The following is an 18,549-nucleotide window of genomic DNA, read 5'->3' on the forward strand; positions in this document are numbered from 1 at the left end:
ATTACAACCAATTCCTTGTATGAATTTGTTCTCTTTGCTCACTGAATAATATCAAATCATTTGTTGGTGTGTAAATCTGCATTTTTCTGTAATTTTTCAGCAGATTCTTTGTCACAAAATGTTTGTAAGGATTCTGCATTTAGGGTTGTTCAATGAATTCAGCACCTGGCTGTTCAAATTTCACTGAATGGCGACTATGCATTCAGCTGAATGTGATGATGCAAAATGTACTGAATGGTAATAATATACCTTTTGGAGAGATGTGAGTATATAAGATCATTCAACGCCAATTGCAATCAAATAATTAGAACGGCATATCTGAAAAATAACGTGCACCATTTACTGAACTTGAAACTCCCATTATTTTTTCATAAGTTATTAAAATATCACAATGCACAGCTATGTTAATAAGATTCTCAGAAAATTTTGACATAACTTGTTGATGAGAAGATCAAAGTAAATATTGGTATAACTTGCCAATTTCCCCACTTCAGGAAATTGTAGGGCTCTGTGCTAGGGTTAAGTAAAAGGCAGGAATGGTTTAAAAAAAAACAACTTCATGGGTGACTATTTATCATTACTTGTATGCACCCATAATTACTGTCTTCTCCAGAAGAACTATACATATTATTTATTTCATAGCAACAACTTGTATTAAAATAGCACCTTTAACATGATAAAACATCTGAAAGTGCCTCAGAATTTGACACTGAACTACATAAAGAGATATTAATGCAGATGACCTAAAGCTTAGCTAAAGAGGAGAGCGCTTAAAGGGCATTTTAAAGAAGAAAAGCAAGGTTGAGAGGCGGAGAGGTTCAGGGAGGGCATTCCAGAAATTAGGGCCTTCTCAGCTGAAGGCACTGCCGTTAATGGTGAAGCAAGTAAAAATGGGAATGCTCAAGAGGTCAGAATTGAGGAGCTCAGATATTGTGGAAAAATGTAGGGCTGAAAGGAAAGTAAGCACTTGAATAAGAAATTTGCTGAGTGACAGGAAACAGATAGTAGTGATAAATGGTTGTTTTTCAGATTGGAGGAAGGTTTGTAGTGGAGTTCCTCAGGGGTCAGTGTTGGGACCCTTGCTCTTCCCGATATATATTAATGACCTAGTCTATGGTGTTCAGGGCATGATTTCAAAATTTGCCAATGATACGAAGATTGGAAACATTGTCAACTATGATGAGGATAGTCTTGAACTTCAAAAGGACGTAGACATGTTGGTGAATTGGGCAGACAAGTGGCAGATGAAGTTTAATGCAGAGAAGTGTGAAGTGGTTGATTTTGGCAGGAAGAATATGGTGAGACAGTATAAAATAAAGGGAGAGCCTCTAAAGGAGATGCAGGAACAGAGGGACCTTGATGTACATGTACATAAATTATTGAGGATGACAGGACATGTTGAGAGAGCAGTTAATAAAGCATATAGTATCTTAGGCCTTACAAATAGGGGCATTGAGTACAAGAGTAAGGAGGTCATGTTGAATTTGTATAAGCCACTAGTGAGGCCTCATCTGGAGTACTGCATCCAATTCTGGGGCACCATACTTGAGGAAGGATGTGAAGGTGTTGGAGAGAGTACAGAGAAGATTCACAATGATTCCAGGGATAAAGAACTATAGCTATGAGGATAGACTGGAGAGGTTGGGACTGTTTTCCTCGGAGTAAAGAAGGCTGACAGGATATTTGATAGAGGTATTCAAGATCCTAAGAGGTATGGACAGGGTAGATAGTGAGAAACTATTTCCACTAAAAGGAGCATCAAGAACTAGGGGGCACAGATTCAAAATAATTGGCAAAAGGAGTAATAGTGATGTGAGGTAAAAATGTTTCAGCCAAAGGGTGATTGGAGTCTGGAATGAGCTTTCTGAGAGGGTAGGGGAGGCATTGAGGTATTCAAAAGGAAATTTGATTGCTACCTGAAAAGAAATAATGTGCAAGGTTATGCGGATAAGGCAGGGGAGTGGGATTAGGTGGAATGCTTTTTCAGAGAGCCAATGTAGACTCAATGGGCTGAATGGCTTCTTTCTGCACTGTAAAGATTCTGTGATTCTGTGGAGGAGATTACAGAGATAGGGAGGAGTAGAGCTTTGGAGGGATTTGAAAATATAGATGAGAATTTTAAAATTGAGGAATTGCTTAATCTTTTGCCAGTGTAGGTCAGCAAGCGTAGGGACGATGGGAGAACAGTACACATGGTGTGAGTAAGGACACCGATAGCAGAGTTTTGAAGGACCTCAAGTTTAAGAGGGTAAAATGGGAGATTAGTGAGATTTGCACTGGAAGAGTCAAGTCTAGAGGTAGCAAAGGCATGGATGAGGGATTAAGCAGCAAATGAGCTGAAGCAAGGGAGAAGTCAGACTGTATTACAGAGGTGGAAATGCATAGCCTCGGTAATGGTATGGATATATGATTGAAACCTCTTTTTGGTGTCAAATATGACACCAAGATATGAACAATCTGGTTTAGCCTCAGATAGTTGCCAGGAAGAGTGGATGGGTGTAGGAACAGAGTTCTGGCAGGGACCAAAGACAATGACTTTGGCCTCCCCAATATTTAGTTGGAGGAAGTTTTTGTTCACCCCACACTGGATATCAAATGAGCAATCTGACAATTTAGAGTTAGTGAAGGGGTCAAAGAGGTGGGAGTGAGATAAAGTCAGCTATTGTCAGTGTACATGTGCAAACTGATGCAATATTTTCAGACCATGTCACCAAGGGGCAGCATGTAGATGAGAATAGGAGGTCCTTGGTCCACCTGAGTTTATAGTGCAGGAGCAGAAAGAGAAGCCATTGCAGGTGATTATTTGGCTGTGGCTAAATAGATAAGAATGAAACCAGCTATTGCAGCAGCCCCACCCAGCTGGATGATGGTAGAGAGGGCTAGAAGGAGCGTAGTGTGGTGAACTGTGTCAAAGGCTAAAGGCAGGTTGAGAAGGATGAAAAGGGATTTGTCACAGTCACAAAGGATGTCATCTGTGACTTTGGTAAGAGCTGTTTTGGTACTAGGCAGGGGCAGAAATTTGTCTGGAGTGATTCAGACATGGGATCCTGGAAAAGATAAGAACAGATTTGACAACAGCATGCTCAAGGACTTTAGAGGGGAAAGGGAGGTTGAGATAGCACTTTTAAGGATGGAGGGATCAAAGATTGATATTTTGAGGAGAGGGGTGATGATGACAGATTTGAAGGACAGGGATACAGAACCTGAAGAGAGAGAACCATTAATAATATCAGATAACCTGGGAGCCAGGAAGGGATGTTTAGTGGAAATTGGGTCAAGGGAGCAGGGGATGGGTCTCATGAACAAGGTGAACTTGGATCATTTTCTACTTTCTCTCCTATTTCCTGCCATGCCATATCCAAGTTCAAGACTGGAGGCAGGGGGGTTGTAAGAGGAAGTTTGACCTAATGGGATAAGGAATGGAGGGAAGTGGGAGAAGTAGTTGATCTGATGGTTTGAATCTTAGTAGCAAAGCCCATTAACTCTTTTCACATGTTTTTGGAGGTGAGGCTGAGGATTTAAGATGTTCAATTTAACAAATAAAATAGGTTAATTTAATGTAACCTCATTTTTCATCTTTGGATTGTTTTAAGAAAACATATTTCAAAGCTCATGCTGAAATGATTATAGAAGAAACTCTTTTGCTCTGCCTTCCTGCCTCTTACTCTATCTAAACTTGGCACCTAACATTCTTAACATGGCAGTGAGCCAAACTCACCTGTTATCATACCAAATGGTGTCCAGGACATGAGGTAGGATACAAGTGGCTGGCATCTTTGAGGCTATATATTGAGTAACTTATTCATATTTTACTTTCCATAATTGAATCCCCTATCAAATAATCAGCAACAGTTATGCTAAAGATTGTCATGAATTAAAGAAAAAGCTCTCAAGTCCAGAATGACCTGTTGTTCCAATGAAACTCAACGCAAACTGGAGGCGTAGCACCTCAGCTTTCGATTAGGCACTTTTCAGTCTTCCGGACTTAACATTGAGTTCAACAACTTCAGATCATGAACTCTCTCCTCCATCCCCACCCCCTTTCCAAGTCCCCTTTTTCCAATAATTTGTATATTTTTAATATATAAAAGTATATTTTTTAAAAATATATATATTTTCTCTTCCCACCTATTTCTATCATTTTTAAATGTATTTTCATTCATTGTTTTATCTCTACCTTTTAGCCTATTTCGATCCCTTCCCCTTACCCCACCCCCACTAGAGCTATCTGTCACTTTCTCGTCCTGCTTTCTACCCTTAATGTCACCATTAGCACCTTCCATAGCTAATATCACCACCGTCAACATCCCTTTGTCCTTTTGTCTATGACATCTTTGGCAATCTCTTTGCCTCCACCTATCACTGGTCCTCTATCCAGCTCTACCTGTCCTACCCCCCTCAACCAGCTTATATTTCATCTCATTTCTATTTTTCCTTAGCTCTGATGAAGAGTCATACGGACTCGAAATGTTAACTGTATTCCTCTCCGCAGATGCTGTCAGACCTGCTGAGTTTTTCCAGCTATTTTTGTTTTTGTTTCATGACCTGTAAGACTCTGTCTTCCCCTACAATTCCTTCTGTTTGAGCTATGATACTTGTTCAGTGGCTTGACTGATCTGCTTTCAAGTTTTGCATCAACCCTAAATTTCTGGAGGCAAATATTAACTGTGGATGGGATTGGGTGAACAGGTTGAGTGTCTTAGGGGCCCAACCTCAACAGCATAAGGCCCAGATGATTTTAACGCTCAGTTCTTATCCTGGATCCACAAGAAAAGGACAAAAACATATCTTAAGTGGCTTCTTTTGGTCCTGGACCCTCTTCCTGCTGTCCTCACTGGGCAGGAAAACAGCAGCGGTTTCAGCATGAGCAAAGTTAAAATTCTAACTGGGGTCTAAAGACATCATCAGCCCCAATATTTAAAGAAGACTTCTCCCTGGCTTCAGGTAGTCACATTTGCTGCCTGCTCAGAACAGCAGGTTAAAATTGAGGGTGAAGGGGTCCAGGCAGAAATCAGCAGGAAGTCACATGGCAACATGTTCAGTTCATGCTGGGCGAGTAGGGGTTAAAATCATTCCTTGTGATTCTGAAATGGATCTCCTTGTTGAGTTTAGACAAAATCTGCTGCCTAATTTAAAAACAGTTTTCTTCTGATAGCTGGAGATGGATGTATCCAGAGAAATTTACTATAATTTTTTGATATAATTAAATATTTTTGTCATAGTTTTTCTCTTACCTGACTTGTGATGGGCTCCAGTTCAAAAGGTGCCAATGGTCTTCCGATATCTCATCCAAGTATCCATTCTTCATGTGTGAGCCCAGACAGAGACTTTTGGCAGACTTTTCAATGGATATCCATATTTCCACACTTTCTAACAGGAGTCAACAGAAGAGGAAAACTTGGCTAATTTTTTCTCTTCCTGAGACCAATTAAGAATGCAAAAACAAAGCAAGGGTGTGAGAGCTCCATTTCATCAAAATGCATCCTTCTAGCTCTCTAACATACTCAGTTTAACATACAGCTGCACTTTCAACAATGTCTTTGTCATACCCACCTTACATCACTCTAAAAGTTTATTATCTTTAGATAAGGAGTTTTTTTTCTAGTGTCTGTTGAAATTTATTTTACTGGTAAAGCTTAGTGTCTTATTGGTCTGACTTACCATGAAGTAATATTCTAAGTAGGATTTACCTCTCCCATTCAATACTTTGTGTTCTTTCAGGGAGATTCTCCCTGAACCATCTTCTCTCTTGACTATAGATTTAAGTTTCTTTAATATGTCCCAACAGTTCCTCCTCTTACATTGCACCTTCTCTGCAAGGAACTGTAAACCAAGTGAGATCTGATCAATACATCTTAAAATCTCGGCATAACTTCTTCAGTCTTCTACTCGACAGTTCTGGCAATATATCCCAATATTCAACTTGCTTTTATAATTATTTTTCTACATTGTCTTTCCATTGAAAGTGATAACAGTTAATCCCAACTCCCAAACCTCAAGTTAAAATTATTTATTTCACGTTCATTTTTCTCAATAAATTATATTTTTGATATATTTAATTTTGCATTTGCCTATCCAATTGCGTGAGTGTCCTAAACCCTTCCACAAATCGTTAACTACATCCTTCTTCCCTAATACCTTTTAAAGGTTTCCATTTTTCCTTAACTGAGCTATCTCTTAGCAATGCAGCCACTTTTGTTCAGTTTGTTGTTTCATTCCATTGAAGTTTCCTGCTTGAAATCATGGTGGAAGTTTGGGTTGAGTTTTGGATAAGGAGTTAAAGCTGGCAAAAATGCAAGTACACCAGGAAGGAGTTCCAACTGCCTGACTTACATCTCTAAAGGGGATGGAGGAGCAGAGGGACCTGGGTGTACATGTGCATAAATCATTGAAGCTGGCAGGACAGGTTGAGAGAGCGATTAATAAAGCACACAGTATCCTGGGCTTTATTAATAGGGGCATAGAGTTCCCACCTATCAGTGGGAAAGTGGGAAAGGGTTTGTTCACCATACTTTTCCTGAGGGTTTACTGTCTACACTTTAGAAGTTTTCTAAATCTGATCAGAATGGATGTTGCCTTGACCACCTGACTGGACCTCAGACAAGGAGCAAAATGAACATCAATAGCAGCAAAAGACTGCAGCCAACAGACTGCTGCTGGGGCGAGCACAGAGGGGAGCAGCAGAGAGATGCTGCTCACAGGAGGTTTAGCTGTAAAACAGGATTTATGGACAAAAGCTGGACATTATCCTATTGCAGTTTTTGGAAGTTTACTGTGCTCCAATTAGTTGCTGTGCTACCTACATTAAAACAGTGACTGCACTTCAAAAGTACTTCATTGGCTATGTTTTGGGACATCCAGTGGTTGTGAAAAGCACTATATAAATACAAATCTCTTTTCTGTGCATCATTGAGCAAGCCATCAGTGCCTGAACAGATCCAAAAACACTCTTCAGTAGATAACAGCCAAGGTGTCCAGAAAAGATGAGGTAAGACCAGAAGAAATAGGAGCAGGAGTAGATCATACAGCCTGTTGAGCCTGTTCTGCCATTCAATATGATCATGGCTAATCTTGGACATCAACTCCACTTTCCCGTCCATTCCCCTGATTCCTTGATGAGCCTAAAATCTGCCTCTCTCGACCTTAAATATGGTCAATGATGGAGCATTCACAACCCTCTGGGGTAGAGAATTCCAAAAATTCACAACTCTTTGACTGAAGAAATTTCTCCTTATTTCAGTCCTAAATGATCATGCCTTTTCCTGAGACTGTGCCTCTGTATTGCAGGTTCCCCAGCCACATTGAACAACATCTCAGTATCTACCCTGTCAAGCCACTTCATAACCTTGAATGTTTCAATGAGATCACCTTTCATTCTTCTAAACTCCAGAGAATATAGTCCCAATTTACACAGCCTCTCATCACAGGAGAGCCCTCTTATCACAGGCACCAATCTAGTGAACCTGCACGGTATTTCCTCCAGTGCAAGCATATCCTTCCTTAAATATGGAGACCAAAATTGCACACAGTATTCCAGGTGTGGTCTCACAAAAGCCTCATACAATTATAGCAAGACATCTTTATTCTTGTACTCCAATCCCCTTGCAAAAAAGGCTGACATGCCATTTGCTTTCCTAATTGCTTGCCGTACCTGCATGCTATTTGTGTTCCTTGTATAAGTACACCCAAGTTTCTCTGAACACAAACATTAATATGTTTCATGTCTTTAAAAAAAATTCTGCTTTTCTATTCTAATAAACAAAGTGAATAACTTCACACTTCCTCACATTACATTCTATTTGCCACCTTGTTGCCCATCCAGTTAACCTGTCTGTATCTCTTAGCATCCTCTCTGTGTCCTCCTCACAGCTTGCATTCCGCTTCTAGCTTTGTATTATCAGCAAACTTAGATACATTACTCTCTGTTAAGATAGATTGTAAATGGCTGAGGCCCCAGCACTGATCCTTGCAGCTCTCCACTTGTCACAGCCTGCCAACTTGAAAATTCCCCATTTATCTCTACTGTTTGCCTCCTGTCCATTGACCAATCCACTGTCCACTCTGAGATTAAATAGTCCATGTCCATATGCAGCAAGACCTGGACAATAGTCAGGCTTGGGCTGAAAAGTGACAAGTAACATTCGCACCACACAAGTGCCAGGCAATGACATCTCCAACAAGAGAGAATCTAACCAACTTCCCTTGACATGCAAAGGTATTACCATCACTGAATCCCTCACTATCAACATCCTGGGGGTTACCATTGACCAGAAACTAAACTGGAATTGCCATATAAATACTGTGGCTACAAGAGCAGGTCAGATGCTTGAAATTCTGAGGTGAGTAACTCACCTCCTGACTCCCCAAAGCCTGTGCACCATCTACAAGGCACAAGTCTGGAGAGTGATGGAATACTGTCCACTTGCCTGGATGATTACAGTGCCAACAACATTCAAGAAGCTTGACACCATCCAGGAGAAAGAAGCCTCCTTGATTGGTATCCCATCCACAGACATTCACTCCTTCCACCACCAATGCATAGTGGCAGCACTGTGCACCATCTAGAAGATGCACTGCAACAACTCTCCAAGGCTCCTTCGACAGCACCTTCCAAACCTGTGACCTCTATCACCTAGGAAGACAAGGGCAGCAGATGCATGGGAATACCACCACCTGCAGGTTCCCCTCCAAGAAACACACCATCCTGACTTGGAACTATATCGCCATTCCTTCACTGTTGCTGACTCCAAATACTGGGACATTGTAGCTGTACCTACACCACATGGACTGCAGCAGTACAAATTGGTGGCTCACCATCATCTCCGCAAGGACAATTAGGGATGGTCAATAAATGCTGGCCTTGCCAATGACGCCCACATCCCTTAAAAGAATTTTTAAAAATCACCCTCAACTCCAAGAACCCTTATCTTGGGTATGAACCTTTTGTGTTGCACCTTATCGAATACCTTTTGGAAATCCAAGTGTACTACATCTACTGTTTCTCCTTTACCTACCCTACTAGTTACAATCTCAAAAAACTCTAAGAAATTTATCAAACAGGATTTTCCTTCTGATGTTGCCTTGTTCTAATCAAACTATGCATTTCTAAATGCATTGTTAAGATTTCCTTAATAATAGATTCCAGTACTTTCCCAATGACTGATGTCAGACTAACTGGCCAATAGTTCCTTATTTTCTCTCTTCCTCCTTACCTGAATAGCAGTGTTATATTGCTAACTTCCAGTCTGATGGGCCAATCCCGAATCTAAGGAATTTTGGAAAATCATAGCCAGTGCATTCACTACATCTGCAGCTTTCTCTTTTAGAATATCAGGTCCTGATGCACTGCATTTTGAGGAGCTGGAAAAACAAGGTGCAGAGTACATATCGCCTGTGAATGACTCCGAAGAGGAGCAAAGTGATATGGCAATGCTGCACCAGCTGCTCAAATAGCTGCCCAGCATGCTAGGTATACCCTTATTAATTTGTGGTTTAGTTAATTATCAGCAGTGGGCTGCATCAAAAGGACTCATTCCTCTGAGGCTTTGTCATTCGTGAAGTCCATCAACACTTGCTGCGCATATAAAGATGCTGGCAGAGAGAATAGATGTGAATTAGTACTGGCAAGGTAATAACGTTGCAATTTATCATTATGAAGACAATCATATTTCACTCACTGTTGAAATCAAGTCAATATGACATATTTTGTTCTGTCACCAGGTAGCCACCTCCAAAGGCCAAGGATGCCAAAACATTTATTGATTTCCAGTGCTTTCTCCTCTGTAGTTGTCAGCTATAAGTTCAGTGGAAACTCACCTCTGGATCTTGCTGTCTCCTTTGTGTTTTGCACCCTCTTCTACAAGAAGGGAAAGAGTAGACTTGTAAGTGGCTGTATGTGTTCACCCAGTCGATGGAAGGCACTTGGTGAGAGTGACTATCAAAAAGATGTATCAAATTGCCTAAGAATGAGGGTGAGTGGCAGTGGTGGGTGGATAAATGAGGATGTGACAAAGTGCAGAGAAAGAGAATGATGGATGTGCTTGCAAAGTAAATGGGGGTGAGTGGTGATGTGATGGAGTAGCCTTGATAAGGCAAAGTGAGGGGATGGGATGATGCACACAGCAGGGTGAAGGTGAATGCAAAACTGTACTCATGTTTTCTGCCCTGCATCCAGCATTAAAGAGAGGAGTGTGGCACAATGTTGCTGCTGCTGATCTTCTGGGCCACCTGCAACCATTCCTTCCCTGTATTAGTTGCAGATTGTTCCTTCCATTCCTGCTCCCCACTGCCCTCAGCAGCACATAAGGTGGGGGAGAGGGGGGTGGGGTTGCGAGTTGCAGGGAGGCATCATTAAAGTGGTGTGTAGCTCTTGATTGTCCTGAATCCATTGTCAAAGTGCTTCCTCTCTTTCTTCCAACTCCCAACTCCTCCAAATTGCATCTCTATATTGGCCCTTTAAATCCTGGAGTTGAGATTGCGTGTGAGATTGAGATTATGTGGGGCCCCACCATGACCATTGCTGCGCAATCAATGCAAAACACGGCTGTAAAATTCTAATGAGGTGCTTGCGTTGAAATGTCACAGACAGATGATTTGAGCCTACTTTCAGGTTTCCACCCACATGATATCAGATCCTGCCTCCTCCACATCCCCACTTCCAATGCACCTTGGAGTTATTATCAGTGCACATATTTCTCTGCTATGGAGCTAATTACCAGGTCACTTATACCCAGAGGCTTTTATACTTCTATATTGTGAATGCCATCCTAATTTTTTGAAAGAACCAAACTTGCATGCAATTTGCCCACATTCTGTCAACAAGCAGTCTTATACTACATTTAATAGTTCTAAACTTGTCAGTAAACTTTCACTAGGGAAATCCTACTTTACTTTGTGTTGATCAAAGTTACCATATATACATACTCTTCTTGTATAAAATGCTATCATCTTTCTTTATCTGCTATGATGAAGACGCCAATACTTAATGCCATCCTTTACCTGTTATAAACACGAGACAGACCCGTCTCGTTCCTTGCCTTTCAGAGCTTCATCATCACCCTAACTGAGATCAACCAACTCTGCATATAGCATAATGGAACCTAGGATCTTCCCAGTTTATATGGTTTGGTCCTACAGCAGGCAATGCATTTGCTCATTGAAGCATTGTGTTGCGACCAAAGGTGTCTTAATTTCGCAGCAGTTTCCTGGGGGCAACTTCAAAAAGGAGCAGCAGATATAAAGCTGGTCATGCTGACCTCTGAAATGTACTTTACCCGTTTGACAGCTCGATATTGTTTAAACCATGAATTAGTCATCATTTGTGCTATATGCTGTGTTTCTTGTGTTGTGTTTGTAACATGGTAACATGTTGTAAACAAAATTCTACATTTGAGATATTAGATAAAGAAATGAGAACATTAAGCTCCATGTTGTAAAATATATGGTTCTTAATTCTGAACTCAGTAAAAGCAAATGTGTCACAGTTTACAATCACTTGCATGCTTTTCACTGTTAAGTTCTTAAAAAGCCCTTCAAAGCCTTTTGGGAGTCTATGTGAGCTAAATTAGATAACACCCAAATTTGGTACATGATGCCAGCTGCAACCTGTCTACTGAAAGTCAGCAACATTCTACCAGCTACTGGTGTAGCACTGTGGAGCAGCACTGCAGGCACAGGCACCCGCAAGACGGGCACTAAGGTAATGCGTAATGGTGATTAGTTGAGTATTGCATAAAGTATAGTATGTATTGTTGGATAAAGATGTTTTGGAATGCTTGTTCTGTGGCGTATTTTTTTTTAGGATTGTGGTGAAGAGAATCCTGTGAAGGTCTCTAACAGAGGAATGTTATGGTGGGAAAATGTTCTCCAAATGGTTTTTAGTTAGGTTTCGTTACCAAGCAATTGGAATAAAGGTTTTACTACAGTTATACAGAGCCTTGGTGAGACCACACCAAGACTACTGACTGCAATTTTAGTCTTCTTACCCAAGGAAGGACATATTTGCCCTCGAGGAAGTGTGGCGAAGGTTCGCTAGACTGGTGCCTAGGATGAGGGGACTGTCATATGGGGAATGATTGAGTAAGCTAGCCCTATCCTGGAATTTAACCAGAGAAAGCAGGGATTAACCAGAGGGAAATGGTACCAGCCATTATTGGGATGCAAATTGCTGTATCCGTGTACAGCAGTGGAGCTGAAATCCTCCTACCTAATCCTCCTTCCCACATCCCACTTCCTCCACTGCCCACACTCTTTTCTGATTTACAAGCTGCAGAGGGTGTGAGCATGTACCTTAAATGTTCACCCACATCCTGTGCTACAACCTTACTCTTGTGCCTTTTTTCCTCAAGATACACAAGAGACGCAACCTGGCCAGGCAGCAAAGAAACACCAAGAAGATAGTTTTGATGAAGACACACCACAACCATTTGATTTCATACTTGCAGGCACCAACTCAGGCATGTATACTGTCGATATCTTAGACGGTATACTAGAGGCAGGATCTACACATGCTAAGCTACTGGGCATGAGTGAGCTGCAGCCAGGGTGGGGGCGAGGTTAGTGCAGTTGCCAGCTTGCCTAAAGACAAGATTACCAATGGGTTTTACTGCAGAAGACTCAGATGGGCACTTTGATGGGACAGGCTACAGAAGACAGCAATCGCAGCCCTTTCAACCCTGCAAAGCCCTCCTTACTAACATCTGGGGGCTAGTGCCAAAATATAGAGAACTGTCTCACAGAATAGTCAAGCAACAGCCTGACATAGTCATCCTCACGGAATCATACCTGACAGATAATGTCCCAGACACCACCAGCACCATCCCTGTCCTACTGGCGGGATGGGCCCAGCAGATAGGTATACAGTTGGGAGGGAGTTGCCCTGGGAGTCCATAAAATTGACTGCAGACCCCATGAAGTCTCCTGGCATCAGGTCAAACATGGGCAAGGAAACCTTCTGCTGATTACCATGTACCGCCCTTCCTCAGCTGATGAATCAGTGCTCCTCCATGTTGAACACCGCTTGGAGGAAGCACTGAGGGTGGCAAGAGCACAGAATGTACTCTGGGTGGGGGAATTCAATGTCCAGCACCGAGAGTGGCTCGGTAGCACCATTACTGACCGAGCTGGCCAAATCCTAAAGGACATAGCTGCTAGACTGGGTCTGCAGCAGATGGTGAGGGAACCAACAAGAGGGAAAAACATACTTGACCTCATCCTCACCAACCTGCCTGCGGCAGATGCATCTGTCCATGACATTATCGATAGGAGTGACCACTGCACAGTCATTGTGGAGACGAAGTCCCGTCATCACATTGAGGAATCCCTCCATTGTGTTGTTTGGCACTAGCACCGTGCTAAATGGATAGATTTTGAAGAGATCTAGCAATTCAAGACTGAGCATCCATGTGAAGCGCTGTTGGCCATCAGCAGCAGCAGAATTCTACTCAACCACAATCTGTAACCTCATGGCCCAGCATATCCCCCACTCTGCCATTGCCATCAAGCCAGGAGATCAAGCCTGGTTCAATGAAGAATGCAGTAGGGCATGCCAGGAGCAGCACCAGGCATACCTAAAAATGAGGTGTCAACCTGGTGAAGTAATAAAACAGGGCTACTTGAGTGCCAAACAGCATAAGCAGCAAGTGAGAGAAAGAGCTAATTGATCCCACAACCAATGGATCAGATCTAAGATCTGCAGTCCAGCCACATACAGTTGTGATTGGTGGTGGACAATTAAACAATTCAATGGAGGAGGAGACTCCACAAATATCCCCATCCTCAATGATGGAGGAGCCCAGCACAGCAGTGCAAAATATAAGGCTGAAGCATTTGCAACAATCTTCAGCCAGAAGTGCCGAGCGAATGATCCATCTCGACCTCCTCTGAAGGCCCCCACCATCACAGATGCCAGTCTTCAGCCAATTCAATACACTCTATGTGATATCAAGAAATGGCTGAAGGCATTGGATACTGCAAAGGCTATGAGCCCTGACAATATTCCGCAATAGGATTGAAGACTTGTGCTCCAGAACTTGCTGTGCCCCTAGCCAAGCCGTTCCAGTACAGCTACAACTTTGGCATCTACCCAGCTATGTGGAAAATTGCCCAGGTCTGTCCTGTACACAAAAAACAGAACAAATCCAACCCAGCTAATTACTGCCCCATCAGTCTACTCTTGATCATCAGTAAAGTAATGGAAGGGGTCATCAACAGTGCTATCGAGCAGCACTTGCTTAGCAATAACCTGCTCAATGCGGGTTCAAACATGGGCAAAAGAGTTAAACTCCCGAGATGAGGTGAGAGTGACTGCCCTTGACATCAAGGCCACATCTGACTGAGTATAGCATCAAGGAGCCCTAGCAAAACTGGAGTTAATGGGAATCAGAGGGAAAACTCTCCAAAGCTTAGAGTCATACCTAGCACAAAGGAAGATGGTTGTGGTTGTTGGAGGTCAGTCATCTTAGCTCCAGGACATCACTGCAGGAGTTCCTCAGGGTGGTATCCTAGGCCCAACCATCTTCAGCTGCTTCATCAATGACGTTCCTCCTAAGACCATAAGACCATAAGACATAGGAGCAGAAGTTAGGCCAATCAGCCCATCAAGTCTGCTCCGCCATTCAATCATGGCTGATAAGTTTCTCAACCCCATTCTCCCGCCTTCTCCCCATAACCTTTGATCCCCTTACCAATCAAGAACCTATCTATCTCAGTCTTAAATACACTCAGTGACCTGGCCTCCACAGCCTTCTGTAGCAATGAATTCCATAGATTCACCACTCTCTGGCTAAAGAAGTTTTTCCTCATCTCTGTTCTAAAAGGTCTTTCCTTTACTCTGAGGCTGTGCCCTCGGGTCCTAGTCTCTCCTACTAATGGAAACATCTTCCCCACATCCAATCTATCCAGGCCTTTCAGTATGCTGTAAATTTCAATCAGATCCCCCCTCATCCTTCTAAACTCCATCGAGTATAGACCCAGAGTCCTCAAACGTTCCACATATGTTAAGCCTTTCATTCCTGGGATCATTCTTGTGAACCTCCTCTGGACCCTATCCAGGGCCAGCACATCCTTCTTGAGATACGGGGCCCAAAATTGTTCACAATATTCTAAATGTGGTCTGACCAGAGTCTTATAAAGCCTCAGTAGCACATCCCTGCTTTTATATTCTAGTCCTCTCGAAATAAATGCCTACATTGCATTTGCCTTTCTAGCTACCAACTCAACCTGCAAGTTAACCTTAAGAGGATCCTGGACCAGGACTCCCAAGTCCCTTTGCACTCCAGATTTCTGAATTCTCTCCCCATTTAGAAAATAGTCCATGCCTCTAGTTTTCCTACCAAAGTGCATGACCTCACACTTCCCCACGTTGTAATCTATCTGCCACTTCTTTGCCCATTCTCCTAACCTGTCCAAATCCTTCTGCAGCCTCCCCACCTCCTCAATACTACCTGTTCCTCCACCTATCTTTGTATCATCTGCAAAATTAGCCAGGATGTCCTCAGTTCTTTCATCTAGATCATTAATGTATAAAGTGAAAAGTTGTGGTTCCAACACTGACCCCTGCGGAACTCTACTAGTCACCGACCGCCATCCTGAGAAGGACCCCCTTATCCCCACTCTGCCTCCTGCCAGACAGCCAATCTTCTATCCATGCTAATACCTTGCATCTAATACCATGGGCTCTTATCTTACTGAGCAGCCTCCTCTGCAGCACATTGTCAAAGGCCTTCTGGAAGTCCAAGTAGATAACATCCATTGGCTCTCCTTTGTCTAACCCACTCGTTACCTCCTTAGAGAATTCTAACAGATTTGTCAGGCATGACCTCCCCTTGATGAAACCATTGCTGACTTTGCCCGATTTTACCATGCACTTCCAAGCATTCTGAAATCTCATCCTTAATAATGGACTCTAAAATCTTACCAATGACCGACGTCAGGCTAATCGGCCTGTAATTTCCCATCTTTTGCCTCACTCCCTTCTTAAACAGGGGGGTTACATTAGCGATTTTCCAGTCCTCTGGGACCCTCCCTGACTCCAGTGATTCCTGAAAGATCACCACTAACGCCTCCACTATCTCTTCAGCTATCTCTTTCAGAACTCTGGGGTGTAATCCATCTGGTCCAGTGGAAGGTGGTTTATCCACCTTCAGACCTTTCAATTTTCCTAGCACCTTCTCCTTGGTAATGGCCACCATACTCACCTCTGCCCCCCAACCTCTCTTGAACTTTGGGGATGTCACTCGTGTCTTCCACTGTGAAGACTGACGCAAAGTACCTAGTCAGTTCCTCCGCCATTTCTTTGTTCCCCACTACTACTTCTCCAGCGTCATTTTCCTGCGGCCCGATGTCCCCTTTTGCCTCCCTCTTACCCTTTATATATCTAAAAAAACTCTTGTAATCTTCTTTTATATTACTGGCTAGTTTACCCTCATATTTAATCTTCTCCCTCCTTATTTCTTTTTTAGTTGTCCTCTGTTGGCCTTTGTAGGCTTCCCAATCCCCTGGTTTCCCACTGCTCTTCGCCGCATTGTATGCTTTCTCTTTAGCGTTTATGCTGTCCCTGACTTCCCTTGTCAGCCATGGTTGCCTCGTCCTCCCTTTAGTACGCTTCTTCTTCCTAGGGATGAATTTTTGCTGTGTCTCCCAAATTACTCCCAGAAACTCCTGCCATTGCTGTTCCACTGTCTTTCCTGCTAGGCTCATCTCCCAGTCAATTCTGGTCAGCTCCTCCCTCATGCCTCTGTAGTTGCCTTTATTCAACTGTAATACCGTTACATCTGATTCCAGATTTTTCCTCTCAAATTGCAGGGTAAATTCTATCATATTATGGTCACTTCCTCCTAAGGGTTCCTTCACCTTAAGCTCCCTTATCAAATCTGCCTCATTACACATCGCTAAATCTAGAATTGCCTGTTCCCTAGTGGGCTCCACCACAAGCTGCTCCAAAAAGCCATCTCGTAGACATTCCACAAATTCCTTTTCTTGGGATCCACTACCAACCTGATTTTCCCAGTCTACCTGCATATTGAAATCCCCCATGATCACTGTAATCTTGCCTTTCTTACACACCTTTTCTATCTCCTGGTGTATCTTGTGCCCCACATCCTGACTACTGTTCGGAGGCCTGTACATAACTCCCATTATGGTTTTTTGACCTTTGCGGTTCCTCAACTCTACCCACACAGATTCTACATCATCTGACCCTACGTCATTTCTTGCTATCGATTTAATTTCATTTCTTACTGACAAAGCAACCCCAACCCCTCTGCCAATCTGCCTATCTTTTCGATAGGATGTATAAACTTGGATATTTAGCTCCCAGTCCTGATCCCCTTGCAGCCATGTCTCAGTAATGCCCACCACATCATACCTGCCAATTTCAATCTGTGCCACAAGCTCATTTACCTTATTTCGTATACTGCGTGCATTCAGATACAACACCTTCAGTCCTGTATTTCCCGTCCCCTTTCTCAATGTCATCCCTTTATCTGATGTGCTTGAAGTTAGATTCCTAGCCCTTTCCAAACACTCTCCTGTTTTGTGCTCTGGAGAATTTAACAGCCTCTCCTGGGCCCTCCTTTCTGTTCAGTTTTTTTCATAATTTCCCATGAAGTTGAATCCACCCCCTCACACGCTAATCTGCTGCTTTGTTTCCCGTTAGTCATGCTTCTTGGAGTTTTACCCTTCCCTCCCTCCCCATTTTCTATGTTAAAGTCCTGTTGACCACCCTATTTACACTTTTCGCTAGAACTCCTATCACAAGGTCAGAAGTGGGGATGTTCGCTGATGATTGCACAATGTTCACCATTTGTGACTCCTCAGATACTGAAGCAGTCCATGTCCAAATACAGCAAGACCTGGACAATATCCAAGTGGCAAGTAACATTCGTGCTACACAAGTGTCAGGCAATGACCATCTCTAACAAGAGAGAATCCAACCATCGCCCCTTGATGTTCAATGGCATTATCATCACTGAATTCCCCACTATCAAAATGCTGGGGATTACCATTGACTAGAAACTGAACTGGACTAGCCATATAAATATTGTGGCAACAAGAGCAGGTCAGAGGCTAGGAATTGTGTGACGAGTAATTCACCTTCTGACTCCCCAAAGCCTGTCCACCATCTACAGTGCACAAGGCACAATGTAATGCAATATTCCCTGCCTGCCTGGTTGAGTGCAGCTCCTACAACACTGAAGAAGCTGGACACCGTCCAGGACAAAGCAGTCCACTTGATTGGCACCACATGTACAAACATTCACTTCCCCCACCACCACAGTAGCAGCAGTGTGTACCATCTACAAGATGCACTGCAGGAATTCACCAAGGCTCTTTAGACACCACCTTCTAAACCCATGACCACCGCCACCTAGAAGGACAAGTGCAGTAGATGGATGGGAACACCACCACCTGGAAGTTCCCCTCCAAGCCTGACTTGTAAATGTATCGCCGTCCCTTCACTGTCGCTGAGTCAAAATCCTGGAGTTCCCTTTCTAACAGCACTGTGGGTGCACCTACACCACATGCACTGCAGCGGTTTAAGAAGGCAGC

This window comes from Carcharodon carcharias, chromosome 1 (assembly GCF_017639515.1).
Source record: "Carcharodon carcharias isolate sCarCar2 chromosome 1, sCarCar2.pri, whole genome shotgun sequence".
Classification (NCBI taxonomy): Eukaryota; Metazoa; Chordata; class Chondrichthyes; order Lamniformes; family Lamnidae; genus Carcharodon; species Carcharodon carcharias.